General features: G+C 43.7%; 2 long non-coding RNA genes across 5 annotated transcripts; both read left to right on the top strand.

The window, feature by feature from the left end:
- Positions 1-868: 868 nt before the first annotated feature.
- Positions 869-2097, top strand: LOC125297185. 4 transcript variants are annotated; one of them, XR_007193977.1, is made up of 5 exons: positions 869-1058; positions 1135-1214; positions 1290-1363; positions 1557-1622; positions 1899-2097. It is a non-coding gene; the product is annotated as an uncharacterized LOC125297185 (long non-coding RNA). The 4 variants fall into 4 exon arrangements; XR_007193976.1 differs by having other exon boundaries at positions 1440-1622; XR_007193975.1 differs by having other exon boundaries at positions 1290-1622.
- A 22-nt stretch (positions 2098-2119) lies between these two features.
- On the top strand, positions 2120-4299 carry LOC125297187. Its single transcript, XR_007193979.1, has 2 exons — positions 2120-2257; positions 3782-4299. It is a non-coding gene; the product is annotated as an uncharacterized LOC125297187 (long non-coding RNA).
- Positions 4300-17916: the final 13617 nt, after the last annotated feature.

The following is a 17916-nucleotide window of genomic DNA, read 5'->3' as shown; positions in this document are numbered from 1 at the left end:
TGGATGAAAGCGTCTGCTGAATGAATACATGTAAATGTGGTCTGGATTGGCCCCAGCCGTGGCGCGTCTGACCGGGGCACCTGCACTGTACGCCGGCGACCCAGGTTTGATTCCCGCCCTGTGTTGCTTTCCGGATCCCACCCGTCTCTCTCCCCCACTCTCTTCCTGTCGTTCTCCCCTGTCCTGTTCCATTAAAGGCATAAAAAGCCCCCAAAAATATACCGGTACTTATAAAAATATATATAAATCTGTACTGTACTATGTACAGATTTTTTAACAGTGTGGAAAGATTTCAGTGGACTATTTCCACACAAATAGGAAGGCTGTGGTTCTATGTCTACTTTCATTTGAATTCGTGCATGCGGTCACATAGTCTCTGCAGGTACTGTAGTCACGTAGCTGTGATTTAGAGGAATAGTGGCTAGATACAGTCTCACACAAACACACACGCAACATATACAGTCTCTTACATACACAAACACACACAATATCTCTTACATACACAAACACACACGTACAAGATATACAGTCTCACACACACACACACACAAGATATACAGTCTCTTACATAAACACACACAAGATATACAGTCTTACGCACACACAAACACACACACAAGATATACAGTCTCTTACATACACAAACACACACACAAGATATACAGTCTCTTACACACACAAACAAGATATACTGTACAGTCTCTTACATACACAAACACACACACAAGATATACAGTTTCTTACATACACAAACACACACACAAATAGTAAGGCTTTGTGCATACTAGGTTGGGCATGTTGTCATGTACTGTACTGTAGGTCTGACAGTTAGTTTCATGTCCCTCTCTGTGTCACCTTTATGTAGCAGGATACACCCCCCTCTGGTGGTGTTTTCCTAATATTATCCGTTGAATGGACAGGTGGGTAATTATAGGCCCAGTGCTATTTAAGGAAGTCAGCCCTCCTGATTGTATGTCTTCCACCTTTCCCTGGAAGAGGGACTTCCTGGTCATTGTTGTTGGGCGTGGGTCCCGTGTGTGTACCATTACTGCCAGCAGGTAAGCGATTGTTGTTCTCTCGCGTGGTATGCCTGTCTACGCGGAGCCGTGACTGTTTGTTTGTTGTTGTTAGCAGCTCCGTTGTGCTTTAACCCGGTGTGGATTCATAGTGAATGTTGCTATCCGGATTTGGGTGTGAGAACCTTATCGGCTCAGGTAGGCTACCTCTGTATGGTATTTCTATCTCTTCCTTTGCCCGATTAGCTATCCTGATCCCTCTGTTTTATTTAGCTTGTCGTGAGCAGTGTTAGCCGCACAGGCGTTATCTCGCCACCTGTAGTGGGAGACGGAACCATCAGCAATCGGTACGTAAACGTAAAGTTTGTATTGTGTCTATTAGAACCAACAATATTGTAACTGTAGCTTTTACTACATCTACAGATTGGCAGAAGCATCGGCGGTGTTCGTGCTGGCCTTTGGCCTGTTTCCGCAACCGACGAGTTTGCTGCTTTGTCTCCACTGTTTGTTTATTTAATTTATGTTCATTTACCTTCCGAGGGGGCCTGTCAGTCTGACGACCATTCGCCGCCTCTTCATCTGTATCTCCTCGCAGTGCATGACCGGGTTTGTGTTTGTAACGTTGGGTTCTCGGCTCTGTTAATAGCCTAACGATTATCGTGTTGCATACATGCATAGACATGCACAGATCACGCATGTGGAGTGTTAACTGGGCCCTGGTTAGTGCAAGTCCTGTGTGTGTGTGTGTGTGTGTGTGTGTGTGTGTGTGTGCTGGTGTATGTGGGGTTAGCCTACCTGTGTGTACGCTGGTGTGTGGTGAATGTGCTTGTCTGTGTTAGTGGGTGTGTATGTGCGTACATGCTAATTTACTTCTCTTCTCAGTGACCCGGGTTGTCCACCTAGCCCAGTATACCGCGCTGCGAAGATGGGAGATATTGTCGGCCGCCCTATTTAAGCTAAGTCCTGTTCTGATACACCAAAACCACTAAAACAGTGTACCTGTCCTGTAAGCTGTGCATTGTGGACTCTTGAGTTATTTATATCTCTATCTATCTATCTATCTATCTCTTTCTCTCTCCTCTCTCGCTGGACAGGAGCTGTGAGCCCAAGTGGTTGCGTGGTGGTCCCAAGGTGGTGGAGTCCCCTCACTTTTCCTGCTGTAGTACATTGGGTGTTTGTCTTTTGGATTGAAGTAATCACGTGTGGTGTGGATCTTCCGGGCCTTAACCCCTCGCACCCCGGTAAGCTCCAGTCCTGCTCCTAGCGCCTCTGTCTGGTTTAGTGGGCCACTCGAGCCATACGGCGTGGTGTGCAGCCCAAAGGTCACTGTGTGGCTAATGAACATTGTCTTTGTTATGTGTGCTGGCTCATGTCTGTCTGGTTTATGATTTGCTGTGGTTTTTGGTTGCCCTTTGTTTTGGGATTGTGTGCATACATTTTGCTGTGTATCAATTCTTGTGTGTAATAAAATATTGGTATTTTTGGACTCGCGTCTCTGGTTTGCTTCGTGGTCACAAACCTGTGTTGCCTAGTAGAGCTTTAGGTGGTTATTAAAACCCCTTCACTACTAGACCTAAAATTGGTAGAATATTCCTGTGGTGCAAGTCCTCAGGTGGCGTAGTCGGGTATAAACAATTGCTAACTCACCTCCATGCCACATTTACATTATTCAAAGCTACTAGACTTTAGTTCCTCAGGAGCTACTGTTGATGCTGTCTATGTGAAGAGATCAAACTCCCAATAGACTTACTTAAAATAAAACACATGTTGAATACCAGTGTAGTTTTTTTTATTAGCCTAGAAATCTAGACGCACCCTAGCGGCAGCAAATTGCATTTGCTGCCAGGGCTAGTCTAGCAACTCTCTGTTATCTTGTGAGCTCGAAAAATTAAACTTCTATCAGGCCAATCAAATCGTGTATAGAGTCGTTAGGCGGGCTTAACATAATGATTGATGGCAGAGTTGCAACGGTTTGGCTTGAATTCCCTGCTACTTGAAAACAAAAAGATAATGTTGCTAATGGCGAACAGTGTGACACGAGTTAAGCTTTTAAGTTGGCAAACGTTTGAACTAGCCAACTAGCTCCGCATGGGACTAGCGCTGTCCTATTGCGTGCAGAGGGAATTTGAAAGACAACCGATTATCCCGCCCCTCGGACTGAGTACTGTGAACAGTGAGTGCCCAGACCCTACATTTTAATGTGGGTCAGGCTAGTTTTTTTTTATAGGTTTGTTGGAGAAATATAAAAATATATAACTGCTTGCTTATGTTGACAATTAAGAAAATATCACTGCCTTAAAGTACCTGATTTTCAGTTGTCACAATTTCAATTCATTAATTCAGCAGTTCTCAAACTTTTCACAATGAGTACCACCCACGAAAACAATTGGCTCTCCAAGTACCATCATTATGACCGGCATTAAAATAATAAAAACAGGTGCATAGGCCAATTCAACTACATATTTTATTGTACATACTGTTTTGCAATGTCAAGTCTTTCTGAAAAAACACCATGGAGACTCCCTGAGTACCACTAGCGAGAGTTCGCGTACCACAGTTTGAGAACCACTGCATTAATTGAATGCAGGCAAATTCTGAATTTTGCACAAGCCTAGTATTTTGCTTTAAAACCAACATTTCTAAAGGGGTGCCAATACTTTTGTCAGTGACTGTAGTGTACATGTACAGTATCATAAAAACAGCCCATCCCTGGTCTGAGCAGCCCTCAATAGGCGATTACTGACCTAGCAACTTTTTGTGTTCAGAGATCTCTTTCTACAGACTGCTGTCTAACGAGGATCAGGTGAGGGGCGGAGACACAGGCACAAGGAACAGAAACACAAACAAAGGAGCACATGGCACAAGACACAGGAAGTAAACAAAGCAAACAGGAAGACACAAGAGGAGCAGACGTGGAAAAACACTAGACAAGGAAAACAAGACAGGAACAGATCCTTACAAGTGCATTCCCTCTATATTGTATCGGAGTTAGACTTTTTAGCAAAAGACGCTAATTTAGTTTGTTTATTATTGAACTTCTCAACTGTTGGGGGACCCCAAGAGCGAAGCTTCTTTAGTGCTGCTTTAATTAATTCTAAGGGACATCTAGGTAGGCTAATGCAAGCTATGGTACAAACTTTGTAGAATGGTACAAGTCTACAAATCTATATTCTATTATAGTGTTATGTGTATGGAATGCTTTTCTTTTAGCCAAATAATTATAATAAAATGTAAGTGTGACCTTTGTTGTAACGGATAAGTAATAATAAACTAGAAAATTTAATTTCGAGGAAATTACCAGTGCATGAAAATATAAACATACTGTATATTAACATAAAATGCCAAACAAACTTTTATTTGGAAACAGTTGGCATGAGTCATAGTTGATAACAACTGGCAGTTTAAATGGCTGAACAGTTAAATAGTTGAGTAGTTTAAATAGTTAAATTATTTAATAGTGAATTATTGTAGTGACATTTATGTTGAAACAGTTGTGGGCAGAGAAAATAGTAGTCTTAAGAGAGCCAGATTGTATGCTTAAAGCCTGAGACAGAGTATATAGTTTAAAAGTTGAATGTAGATAGTGTAATGGATGTTGATAGGCAGATTGTTTAATGGATGTTGATGGATAGTTTAATGGGTGGATGAGTGAATGGTTTGAATAGGATGAATGGATAGAAAGTTGGATGGAATGTGCCTTATATCCTTGTAGAATGGAGAGACAGAGAGAGTTGGCCTAGTTAAGCAGAAAGCAGTTGATGCAGGTGCAATCAGTTTAACTGGCCCTTTGATGGGTCCTAGTAGTGAGCAGCTGGAAGTTGATACAGGTGCAAATCAAGTTAATTAGTCCATTGTGATGTCATGCAAAGTCTATGGGGAAAAATAAGCTTGTTTTTTGTTAATATTTCAAAAAGTATAAAGTTTACAAAAGTGAAAAATACATTCCTTAAGTGTCCTTTTCAAGACCTACGTTACAAAGTTTGAACAAAGTTTCTACGTTAAACGGTTGAAGCTGCATTACACGCAGAAATTTGGTGGGAAGAATAACTAGAAAACGCAATTCCAGGGAATTACCAGTGCATGAAAATATTGTTAAAACAGATGATGTGCTAATTGGCAACCAACATGAGGTTTAATATAGTTGAAATGACTGAACTAGGTAGATGAGGTTTAATATAGTTGGAATGACTGAACTAGGTAGATGAGGTTTAATATAGTTGGAATGACTGGACAATTAAATAGGTGGATAGTTTAAATGGTTAAATTATTTGCTAGGTAGATGAGGTTTAATATAGTTGGAATGACTGAACAGTTAAATAGGTGGATAGTGTAAAAGGTTAAATTATTTGCTTAGGTAGATGAGGTTTAATATAGTTGGAATGACTGAACTAGGTAGATAAGGTTTAATATAGTTGGAATGACTGAACAGTTAAATAGGTGGATAATTTAAAAAGGTTAAATTATTTGCTAGGTAGATGAGGTTTAATAGTTGGAATGACTGAACTAGGTAGATGAGGTTTAATATAGCCTGGCCACCTGGCCTAGGATTCTAATTGCTTAACGGCAGTCTTAATAGAGCCATATTGTATGCTTAAAGCCTGAGACAGAGTATATAGTTTAAAAATGTAGATAGTGTAATAGATGTTGATAGACAGAAAGTTGAATGGATGTTGATAGGCAGATTGTTTAATGGATGTTGATGGATAGTTTAATGGGTGGATGAGTGAATGGTTTGAAGAGGATGAATGGATAGAAAGCTGGATGAAATGTGCCTTATATCCTTGTAGAATGGAGAGACACAGAGAGAGTTGGCCTAGTTCAGCAGAAAGCAGTTGATACAGGTGCAATCAGTTGAACTGATTCTTTGATGGGGCCTACAGATGAGCAGCTGGAAGTTGATACAGGTGCAAATCAAGTTAATTAGTCCATTGTGATGTCATCAGCCTAATGTTAAGTCTATGGGGAAATTTTGAGTAGTTTTTAATAAATAGTTTAAAAAGAATAAAAGTTACAAAGATTAAAAATATCTTTTTCATCTTTTTCGTTTGAATGAAGTTTCTATGTTAAATGGTTGAAGCTGCATTAGCTACGTTAGAAGAAGAATAAGAATAAGAAGACTTGGAAGAACAATATAGTGCATTTTCATGCACTGTAATAATAATAAGAAGAAGAAGCCTAGGAAGAACAGTACAGTGCATTTTCATGCACTGTAATAATAATAATAATAATAATAATAAGAAGAAGAAGAAGACTTCGGATAACAGAACAGTGCATTTTCATGCACACTGTAATAAGTACCTCCTGATCAATGTTGCTTATCTCAAAGGTCACTGCCACTCAGGAGCTGTGCATGCAGTTGTGTGAAAGAGGGAGATGGAGAGAAAATGACAATGAAAATGAGACAGCTGTGCAATGGCAACACACAACTAAATGAACGCAACATCCAAAGCACACAACTAAATGAACGCAACATCCAAAGCACACAACTAAATGAACGCAACATCCAAAGTTCACAGTTTCAGGGCTGCATAAAGTGGTCATGGCTTCCTTTATGCTCCGTGAGACCCATCACAGAACATCACCAGTCTCTTGTGTCCTTAGAGTGCAACTACATGAAGGGGATTATTGCCTCAGACTTACAGTACTCAGCCTCTGCCACTAGAGAGCCCCCTATGACCAGAACATGGCAACCTCTACTGCAAGGGAGGGATTATCCTGCTGCTCTGACATGATTGTGTCCCAATAACACACACAGACAAAGACAAGACCTAAAGTACTCAACATAGCTAGTGTTTTTTCAGCTGTTTTTCAGTTTGTTTTTTTAAGATTCCCACAACATGTCACTGGACCTATGTTCGGTTGCAGATGTGGTGTACAGCACCACATTGTAGTGACTAGAAACATCTTCCTAGTCCTAACCAGCACCTTCCTAGTCATTCACAATGATACAAATTCTAACACATAAGTTAATATACTGTATAGTGGGTGCAAGGTATACTGTGTGCCAAAATAATGATACTAAAAATAATGATACAAAATATTTAATTACATTATTTAATCAGGAAGCTTCTCCAACACACATCCCCAACATCCTTACAGCACACTGCAGCCCCCAATACACAGCACATTGTCTCATGAGGAAGCTTCTCCAACACACATATTGCACACTTCCCTCTCCCCACATACACAGCACACTATCCCATCTCCCTTGTCATCCCCCCAACACACACACCAAGACCCCTGGCAGTTGGGTTAGCCCCTTGAGCCGTGGATCTGCCCAAGGTTTCTTCCTTGGTAAGGGAGTTTTTCCTTGCCACAAATAGGCTGACACCAGACATAATTCCACTGCATTTCTTACTTCCAGTAACTATATGCATGTGACAATAAACTTCCTTGTATCTTGTATCCTTGTATCCTTGTTATATTAGTAGTATAAATTAGGTTATAGCAATCTTGTGTGCACAAGATAATTTCTGCACAAGTTAAAAACATTTGATCTTCAGGATTTCATTAATACTGTATGTCGTGGATGGACCAGGGAGACTTGACATAAAGGGCCAGATTTATTAATTTTGTAACATTACAAATTGTTTTTGCCATTTAAATGTCACTGCCACAGTAGCTGATTAACTCACACTAGTCATTTGCTGTATAATACATGAATGGAGGTGATTAATGTTTTGCATTTAGCTAGATTGCATTTGCAATGATATTTGCTTTGGAGACTGGCTGGGATTTGCTATCCTAGTTTTGAGTGACAGTGTCATGAATTATAAACCAAATATGAAAATTGCCCAGAGTTAACAGTTAGTATTTTAACAACAACAAAAATTGTGCAAAAGGGTGGGGTAAAATGCCCCCACCCTGTCAAAGCAATGGCCCTCATGCATTAATAGAAAAACCAAAAGTAAACAACTAAAGTAAACAAAATCTATTGTGGAGCAATAAAATATAATCAATAAATTGATTGCAAGCTACTATATTTCATCAATATATAGTATATTTCATATATATAATATGGGGGGGGGGGGCGGTTTTTGCTACCCACTCTACCCAAACTGTGCATGCTTAATACCTCCGGGTTGAACAAATAAGCATAACGCATCATAAAGCATAACATAAGAAAAGCAAAGCAGTTGTGCACGTGACCACAACTGTGACAGAGCGTCATGTCAGTTGGAATCATGCCTTACTGAGTGGGAAAGGTAAATGTAGCATCTGTTACAACATTTGACATTAAAGTGCCTGCGAATGGCAACCAGCAGTTGGTGAGAAATCAGGTAATGTTGATTCAGAAAAATGTGAGATTTGACTAATTTGTTTTATGTTTTTTATGTGTGTGTACGTAGTATCCAGGTCTTTTCCATTCCATCCATTTTTATTATTATTATTATTATCACAGTATTAGCACGGAAACAAATATTAGATGCTGATTTTCATGTCCAGGCTCGCGCATGCAGCAAACGGGTGAAACCGTGCATGGGCTGCATGCACTCCAGTGAAATAATGGTACAGCCTGAAGCTGTGCGTAAAAGGCGCGCGCTTAATCTGTCCGTGGCGTGCCATCCATGCATTTGAGATCTCATATGCACGCTCGTCCTCGAAGAGAAGGAACTCAAAGGAACTCAATCGTGCGTTGTGATGTTTAACAAATTATTACATCCGTTTTTCTAAGTATTTCATTGGACAACAAAAATCGTAGGCAAGATAACAGACTGGGTAATCAGGGCAGCTCGCCAAAGTGCGCGAAGTGCTGTAACAGTTCCACGGAAACTTTATGCATAGGCAGACGAAATGAAGAAAACGACATCACATTTTGGTATGTATGCAATAAGTTCATCATCTGTTTTGGGAAATGTAATCGTTTTGTAACTATTTTCGAATTCATTCAAACCCAATTGATTGTTTAACAAGATTCAGGCTATTTTGGATGAAGTAAAATAACATCAACACTGTAGTTCACTTGATTCACATGATTACAAAGTTTCATTACAGCACCCCCAACAGAGATGGGAAACATGAGTTTGTTTTACCAATAGGATTATTATGGTGCTGACAGCACTAGTAGGGACAAGGGAACAAGGGAACAAGAAGTTACAATCTCTCTGTCTCTGTCTCTCTGTTTCTGCTGCTGCTACCTGACTGGACATGACATATATTTTAAAATCTAAGCAAAAATTAATTTGTGGCATACTGTGCTGTAGCTACCCTACATGTTTTCTGGGTAGTACCACATCGGCTTTGTTGATTTCGTAGATGTTTATCTCACAGCACTCTCTGTAGTGTCAGTGAGGCAGAACCATTGGACCTCCCCCCAAATATCATGCTCTCCTCTGACATGGAATAAGCCATATATCCGTACCTATAACATTCTGATGAATATGTTTGCAGTCTGCTTGAATGTGTGTTTGTTTTTGCTGGCTGAATTTGCATGCTTGGAGATTTGATGAATCTGGATGGTACTTGACATGGGTTTGGCTTTGAGGAAGCCAGGGCTTGGATTGGGAGTGAAGAAACATTCGTACGAGCACATTTTTGGCTTTCCTTGTTATTTCTGTTTCATTTTGCAAATGCAAATAAACAACTACCAAAACCATTACATCAGTCTGTGTTCAGAAAGTGCAGTTACTGGCCTGAAACAATCTTGTGTGTAAGCCAAAGTCAAAGTGCCAAATCCACAAATTACATTAAATCAGTTTTCTGATGAGTTGTCTCATTTAACATCATCCTATTTTAATATCCAGACTTTGGACACACAGACTTTGTCAAATTAAGGTCAATGCATTCACACATGACAAATAATTTTATATTATTTGTATGAATTTATTCATATTATGAACATATTATATGAATTTTTATGCAAAACGTCTGGCTGCCAGGTTATTGTCTTGGCTGTGTTTAGTGAGCCAGCTCCAGCAAAACATTAGCCAGAGATGCTGATAACACCTGCCTTGTGCTCCACCTTTCTCCCATTAGGATGGCTACGCCTGAGTTGGGGCTACCAATGGTTAAAGGTGCTCTAAGCGATGCTGAGTAACGTCACTTCTGTTGACTTTCAAACAAAACAGAGAGCTAGCTTGCTTCTTCCTCCCCCTCACTCCTGTGCTGCTCCGGTGCAATTGAAATTCTCGCGCATCTCGTCTGTGATTTACTGGAACAGTTTGTTATGTTATGATGGGCTAGGTTTGCCCAGGTTGTTTTTGTTGCGTTTTTGGAGCCTGGGGTGTCCACAGAGATTGTGTCTTTTTACAGTGTATTCAGGACACAGACAGCTAGTGGTTGGTTAGGAGATGTTTGCAGTAAGTGACTGTAAATGTCTTGTCAGATTCTCAGAAAGAAATCCCTAGACTTGAGCAAACACTACTCCTTGACCCTCTTAGACTGTTTATTAAAGCCTTTCGCTGTTCCAACACTCAAACCTCACAGCACCTAAACCAAGGCACAATGACCCCTATTTGGCTGTTCAAAAACCGTTGTACACAGAGATATTTCATGTTCAACCATCAGTATTGTTTTGCAAGCAGCGTTAGTCTCCGACAGCCGTTTGCCTCCTTCCTGGTCACTGATGAACAGAGAGAGGGGCTGTAGAGGAGTAAGAGGTAGAAGTTGCATACAATGCATGCAAGCAAGAGCTTGAAGGCATGTGGATGTCTTTGGCTCCCATTTGCTGCTACGGCTGTGATACTGCAGATGCTTGTGTCGTTTCCACCTGCATTGCTGTGGAGATCTGATATTTGACAGTATTTCACAAATCTTCGTTGCTGCTACTTCGGTAAACAGTCGACTTGGCAAACAGCACCAACACATGTTCCTCTTCAGCCGTGAGGTCTAATTAAGGCCTTCCAAAACCAACTGCTGAGGTGCAGCATTTTTGTTGAACTGAACTATGAGCCTCGCTTGCAGGGACAGCTGTGCGTTGTGGAACATGTGTGTGACAGCATGCGGGGATGAGTGTGGAGACAGGGAGTGGAGAGAGAGAAAGAAAGAGAGAGAGAGGGAAAGAGAGAGAGAGAGAGGGAAAGAGAGAGAGACAGAGAGAGTGACCGGGGTTGCCATGAGGTTGCTCAAAGATGTTTGTAATGTTAAAGTGGGTGACTCACGTCTCCTGTCTGATGCTTTTCTGGGTCAGAGCTGTATCTCTGGGTGTAGCTGCAGGACTGTGTTGGCCTGCGTATGGCCACTAATATGTATGAGGCTGTGCACATACGCTACTGTGTGACTTTTTCATAGTCTGCTGCTAGCAAGTGACTCATACAGATTCCCTGCCAGTCAATTAGACGGTCAGAAGTGCCAAACATGATCCCCTTATTCACTCTTTCTGTTTACTGCATTTGTATGGCCTGCCTCTCTTCCCATCGCCTCCATCTCATTTCCTTACATGTCGCCCTATAATTGGGCTGCTACTACCTTATTTAACTCAGTTAAATGCTGAAGAGGGGTTTCCAAAAAAGGGAGTCCAGAGAATTGAGAATCAAATGTGGGTTTTATTTCCCCTGAACAATGAGTCAGTCATTCCCTCCGCCGGACTCACAGCGCTCGTTCATAGACTCACCAGCAGAGACAACGGCAGTTAGAATTCCCAAAATCAAGAGAAATGCGACAGTGCGGTTTTAGCCTTAGCAACCACATCTTGAGTAGATGAGAGAGCAAATGTCTCGAGTTTTGCATATTCCTTAAGGGAGTGATTCAAATCTTTTTAAGTCCCAAATTAATCGCTTGGTGCTTAAGCTTTCCATCTGAAAGATGAGCTGTCGGAATGGAGCGAATTTGACAGCACCTTATGAATCTTCTGCTCCTAACAGGCAATGCTATGACATCATCTGCCACTGTGTCAGAGTTCGTCTATAAATAGGCCTCGCACGGCATATGGTCTAAGGATGACGCCACATCTCCAGCCTGCTGAACAGACTGTGTGAAAATAGGCCACGCCATTAATGATCATGTTAGAGAGAAATCATCACCCGTGAACACAAGTTCTTTTTTTGCCCCTCCTTGCCTGGATCCTTTTTAAAGACACCCTCTGGATGTCAGCACACACATCATTAAACCCTCATGTGTCAGAGGGAGTGATGGCTTACTTCATGGGCTTTAACATCTACAGCTTGGCTATACTTTTCAGTCCTAGCATATGGGGAAAATATATTTGTACAGTTGTACTAAAGCATAATGGATGCCAATATCCAGTTAGTATTTAATTGTCCCAAGGTTAGCCCATGTACAGTGTGCTTTGCATCCAGCGATCTTACAGCCATCTCAAGCTCTGCCAGAATGTGCTAGTCTGTGGCCAAGCCCCAGAAGTTCAGAGGTGACCACAATGCGAACGAGTCTGGAATTGGAAACCCAGTGTTTGCAGGCTCCCTGGCCAGATTTAGACATCAGCAGCGTTGCCACGGTGATTAGAGCGGCTCCTGGGCCTCGGCGGTTTCCTCCACACGGTCCCCCACGTGTCAGAGCTACAAAGGAGAGGAAGGAAGCAGAGGGCATCGGAGAAGAATGGGCCCCGGTTATCGCCGTGACGACTCTACTCCAGGGGGCTCTGCTGGGGATATGTTCACACCTGGAAGATTGAAAGTCATATCTCGTAAATGTAAAGCAGTGGATATGCTAATGAAACCCAATGGCTTAATCTTCATCGTGGTTTTTCTGTTCGGCTGTAGAGCCACTATGGTTGGGAGTTGGCGGAGGAGATCTAAATGGAAAGGGGAACTTCTTTAAAGCGACTCAGTACTCAGCTACCCATCCGCCCACACACCGCAGGCTAATGGCTAATTAGCAAGCTGATAGCTAATTTGCTAATGGCATTTCCTCATCGGTGACCTTAGTGGTGACCCCAGCCAGTTGTGTTGTGTCACCAGTGAAGCGGAGTTGGGGGCGAGCTAAAGACACTAGAGAGAGGGAGAGAGAGAGAAAGAGAGAGAGAGGCTCTGGCCTCGAGGATATCCCATTCTCCTGACTCGGCTGCCAACTTCCCCCAGGCTCTAATGAGTACCTTATGGCAAGGAAATCTCTGTTTTGCAGAGGAGGACAAGCTGCAGTCGAAGCACTTTTCAGATATCCACATTTTATGGATGAAAATTCCCTTCCCCTGACCTGAAATTATAGTCTGCTCGGAATCCTGTTGAGCAGTTTCCAGTTTGTTTGTTCAAGTCGCTTGGCTCTGCTCTGTCGCCATGATGATATATGCGTTCTCCTGTTTTGGATAGTCGGCACATTACGGCATCGCTACAAACAAGGCCAAAGCGCTTTAAAAGGAAGACATGTATGGTGAGTTCAGAATAAAAGCGAGTTCAGCTGACACATGCTCTGCCATTACTTACATGGTGTAACATAGTAGTAGGGTAGCACTCACACAAGCCTCTATGTGGAAACCAACCATTTGAGGCTGTGCCATATGGTCCTTGGATTAAATCCAGGCCTCACGTTTTTTTCTCTTCTCCTGCGTTGCATGTAGCGGAACGCAGAAGTTTCAGGCGGTGCGCGAGGTTAATTGAACGCAGCAGTTTCGGGCGGAGCACGAGGTTAATTGTGCCGCTTCTCCCCTGGGCCGGAAATGGCTTGGTTGCCATCAGCGGAAGGCTCTGGAACATTTGGCTGCCATCAGCGCAAGAGCCACCAGCTTGATTCAGTCAGGCCAATCAGTTGGTAGGGTAGGGCCGGTGAGGTGTGTGTGTGTATCTGTGTGTGTGTCTGTGTGTGTGTGTGTGTATCTGTGTGTCCGTGTGTGTGTGTGTATCTGTGTGTCCGTGTGTGTGTATGTGTAAGATGAGAGGGACACTGCAGCTTGTGGCTGGTGAGTCAGAGTGGCAGGCGACGGTCAGAGAGTGTGTGTGAGCAGGGGGGAGGAGATGAGTGATGAGAGCATCCATTGTGGCTGTGACGAACTTCCCAACTGGTGCTCTCACTCACTCTCTCTGCCCCTCTCTCTGTTTCTGTGTCTCTCTTATTCTCTCTCTCCTGTCCTCCCCCTTCTCTCCCTCTGTTATTCTCTCTCTCCTGTCCTCCCCCTTCTCTCCCTCTGTTATTCTCTCTTTCTATAGTCCTCTGTATTTATGTGTGTGTGTGTGTGTGTGTTTGCATGTGTATATCTGTGTGTGTGTGTGTGTGTTGCATGTGTGTGTGTGTGTGTGTGTGTGTGTGTGTGTGCATGTGTGTGTGTGTGTGTGTGTGTGTGTGTGTGTGTTGCATGTGTGTGTGTGTGTGTGTGTTGCATGTGTGTTGCATGTGTGCGTCAGCTCCAGGAGCCCCAAGGGTGTGTTCTCACAGATGTGAGCCTCTGAATCCAGGACACAGTGGCCTCCCTCTGTGCTCTCTTTCTTTTCATGCTCCCCTCCCATCACCTGACCCTCTTTCCTCTTTTCACTACCTCTCCGCTGATTCCTCCACTCTCCTTTCATCTTGCTGCGGACTGTTCCGTCTGCTTGGCTGGCCATGGGTGCCCGACAGGCATCCCTTTAGTGCTGGTTGGTCCAGTGCATGGCCGCTTGACCATTATGTAAGTGAATCTGCATGTTTGAGTCATGTGTTTGTTCATAGGTCATGTACCAAAGTGACAGTCTCCATTAATGCGACCCTCTGAGGGCTTTTTTATTTTTATATCTGTGTGTGTGTGTGTGTGCGTGCGTGTGTGTGTGTGTGTGTGTGTGTGTGCATGTGTGTGTGTGTGTGTGTGTGTGTGTGTGCATGTGTGTGTGTGTGTGTGTACGGGTTATGCACATGGATGCCCTGACGCACGTGTCCGCCTGTGTCTCTTCCCCATCTGTTCTAGTGCCTAACATCAAACAACCATAGTGTGTGTGTGTGTGTGTGAGTGTGTGTGTGTGTGCGCCTTTGTGCATGTCTGTGTGTATGTGCCTTTATTTGGGTCTGAGTGTGTGCTTGACTACGTGCTTCACTGTGTGCACATCTGAGTGCAAATGTATATACTTGCACATTTAAGTCTGTGTGGGTCTGTGTATAAATGAGAGAGGGAGAGAGAGAGTGTGTGTGTTTGTGTGTTTGTGTCTCTGTGCATATGTGTGCTTGTCTTGTGCGTGGATGCATGTTTACAGGATGTACACTCATGCGAGAGGAATCTGCCTGGATAACAGGCTGGAGAGGGGCTCGTGGGGTGGAGTGTGGGGGGGCAGGTTGGCCTGATGGACGTGTTGAAAGGTATGAGCGAGGCCTACTCTGCACAGATAAAGCCAGGGGGCCATTCTCCTCCTCCTCCTCCTCCTCCTCCTCCTCCAGCTGTGTGCTGACGCAGTAAGAGGCAGAGGAAGATGATCCCATCAGAACCCCGAGCCCATTCCTGCTCCTCCATCTGAATCCCATTTCTCTGGATCTCTTTGTCCGTCTCACCTTGAAGAAACGTCTCCATTGTTCTCTCACAAATTAGTCTGATATTCACTTAATTGCCGCCTTACTGGAACTGTTAATGGAGTGGACCTCCTGATTGGCACGGCCTATAATCACGGCAATTACGGCAAGCCCTCGAATAAAGCCTCCCCATTCATGACATTCCATGGCACAATTTATGACATCTGCCTTGTTTTTTTCTTTGTGTGTCCGCACTAATACGTCTCTATCCTTAGCAAAAGTTCATTCTCTGTGGTTTGAAAGGCCCCCTACTATAAACATTTGTCTTGTGCAAACCTCGGGTAATATGAAGGTATGTGGGGGCTACACCTATCATTAGGGGAAGCAGGGCATCTGTCTATAGCTGTCTATGACCACAGAGGCACTCCAGATGTGCGTATTTAGAGCCCAAATGGACATGGACACATGGAGACATTTCTGGCTAACAGCCATTTGAAAATAACACCCTTCTCTACATTTGTACTGTCTACTACTGAAACACTGTCCCCCCAGAGCCATGGTATAATCTGTATTTCACACTCAGTTTCTCTCTCTCAGGTTCTCTCTCTCTCTCTCTCTCTCTCTCCATCTCTCTCCATCTCTCTCGATCCCTGTATCTCTCTCTGTCTGATACCCCATATTTGGAAGGCTCGTTCGGCTCTGTGAGAGAGAGTGAATGGGCGTGGTCCAAACCCATGGAGGTGGGGGTCGTCCTGGGTTCGCACCAGGCCATGTGTTTCCAGTTGAACTCCTCCAAGTCCCATCGACCTGGCTGTTCTGTTTAACATGGCAGGGCCTTTTTACTAGCGTCAGGGTTTGGACACTGTCTCTTCATGGGAAAGGGCTGCATATCAATGAGCAGAGACTCGTTTAAAGTGGGCTTGACGCATATGGCAGACATCGATTCTTCCACTGACTTTGCACTAAGCTGTGGATCGTCACACTAATAGGGAAAGATTTTAAGCTGGCAGTTATCAGACTACTGTGAGTGACTGGGCTGGTCACAGCGTTTCCCACTGTTACTCATGCCTGCTTTGCTGTCTAAGGAAATGAGTTAAAACCCTTAAAGGTGTAGGTTTTTGAACATTCTAAGTTCCGCAACAATTGAAGGTTCTAAAATTCTATGTTGAATTCAATGAACCCAGATATTCTTTAGAACGTTCATTTCTCAACATTCCCGTCACACCAGTGTGACGGTACTCCTTTAAGGGTTAAGGGTTAATTCTCAATCAGGTCAGAGGCAGGATGATACCAGTGGTCAACCGAAGACTAAAGATTGAAGGAATATGCCATCCATCTCGCCCATGCACTTGAAAGGGAAGACGAGGTGTTTAGACTAGAAGCTTCTCTAATGTGATTTCCCAGATTATCGTATTGACATGTTGTTCTCATATTTGGGGCTGCAGGGACGGTGTGTAAAGCTCTGAACGCATCAACCCAGTGATTCAATTAATTCACATGGGCAGATCCTTCAGGCTGAGGGTGGCCTCTGTGTGTGTGTGTGTGTGTGTGTGTGTGTGTGTGTGTGTGTGTGTGTGTGTGTGTGTGTGTGTGTGTGTGTGGTGCCTGAACAATCCAAAGCCATGGGAAAGGAATGGGGAAGAGGAAACGCAGTTTTGTAACCTGGCGATTTTGACATAAACAAGAGCATGTTTGCCAGCGCTCGCCGGAACTCTGCCTCACCGGCTGACCCCTGACCTTCCACTGGAGCGCGGGGAGGGTGCCACGGGTCGGAGGTCACCGCTGCCTCGTCTTGGATAGCCACAATCTGAATTGGGTGAAGGCTGCGGAATGCCGAGGGTGGGCTAAGGTGACTCCTCTGTTTGTTTTGACTGATAAATGACAGACCTTAGTGCCCAAATTAGGCCCCACTTTCCACAAGCACTTCAGAGGTGAACTTTAGCAAAGCTGTCAAAAGCTGGAACAAACCGGGATCAGCCAGAGCTCCACTTGGCTCATAGCAGTGGCCCTATAACCCACTCAGTCCGTGCCTCACATTGGCCAATGAGATGAGGATGTATGCATGAGATGGTGGGTCCCTGCAGCATAAGTGGAGTTAAGGGGGTTAACCATAAGGGGGTTATTCTGAGTTGAGTCACATGGCCAGGGTCTCGGTTTCAAAAGACACAATACTGCTTTAGTGTCAGAGGAGGGAAAGAGGGGAAAAAAGAAAAAGAGCAAAAAAAGGAGGAGGAGGGAGAAAAGGAGGAGGAGGGAGAAAAGGCTGAAAGAAAAACATATGAGCAGCACATGGCAGTGCAGTTATCTGGGATGCTCTCATTATGACAGCACACTGAAGACATTAAACTCACAGACGGCTGAGAGAGAGAGAGAGAGAGAGAGAGAGAGAGAGAGACAGAGGGAGAGAGAGAGAGAGAGAGAGAGAGAGAGAGAGAGAGACACACAGAGAGAGAGAAAACAGAAAAGAGACTTTTGGGAGGAGAAAGAGCTGGAGAGGAAGAGAGAGAGAGAGAGAGAATACATGTTAGAGGCATTCAGAGAGGGAGGGAGAGAGGGAGGGAGTGAGAGAGAGAGAAAGAGTGACTAAGTGCAGCGAGACACA

The sequence above is a fragment of the Alosa alosa genome, chromosome 7 (genome assembly GCF_017589495.1).
Source record: "Alosa alosa isolate M-15738 ecotype Scorff River chromosome 7, AALO_Geno_1.1, whole genome shotgun sequence".
Classification (NCBI taxonomy): domain Eukaryota; kingdom Metazoa; phylum Chordata; class Actinopteri; order Clupeiformes; family Clupeidae; genus Alosa; species Alosa alosa.
The sequence above is the reverse complement of the archived record's forward strand: the minus strand, read 5'-3'. Positions and strand labels throughout refer to the sequence as shown.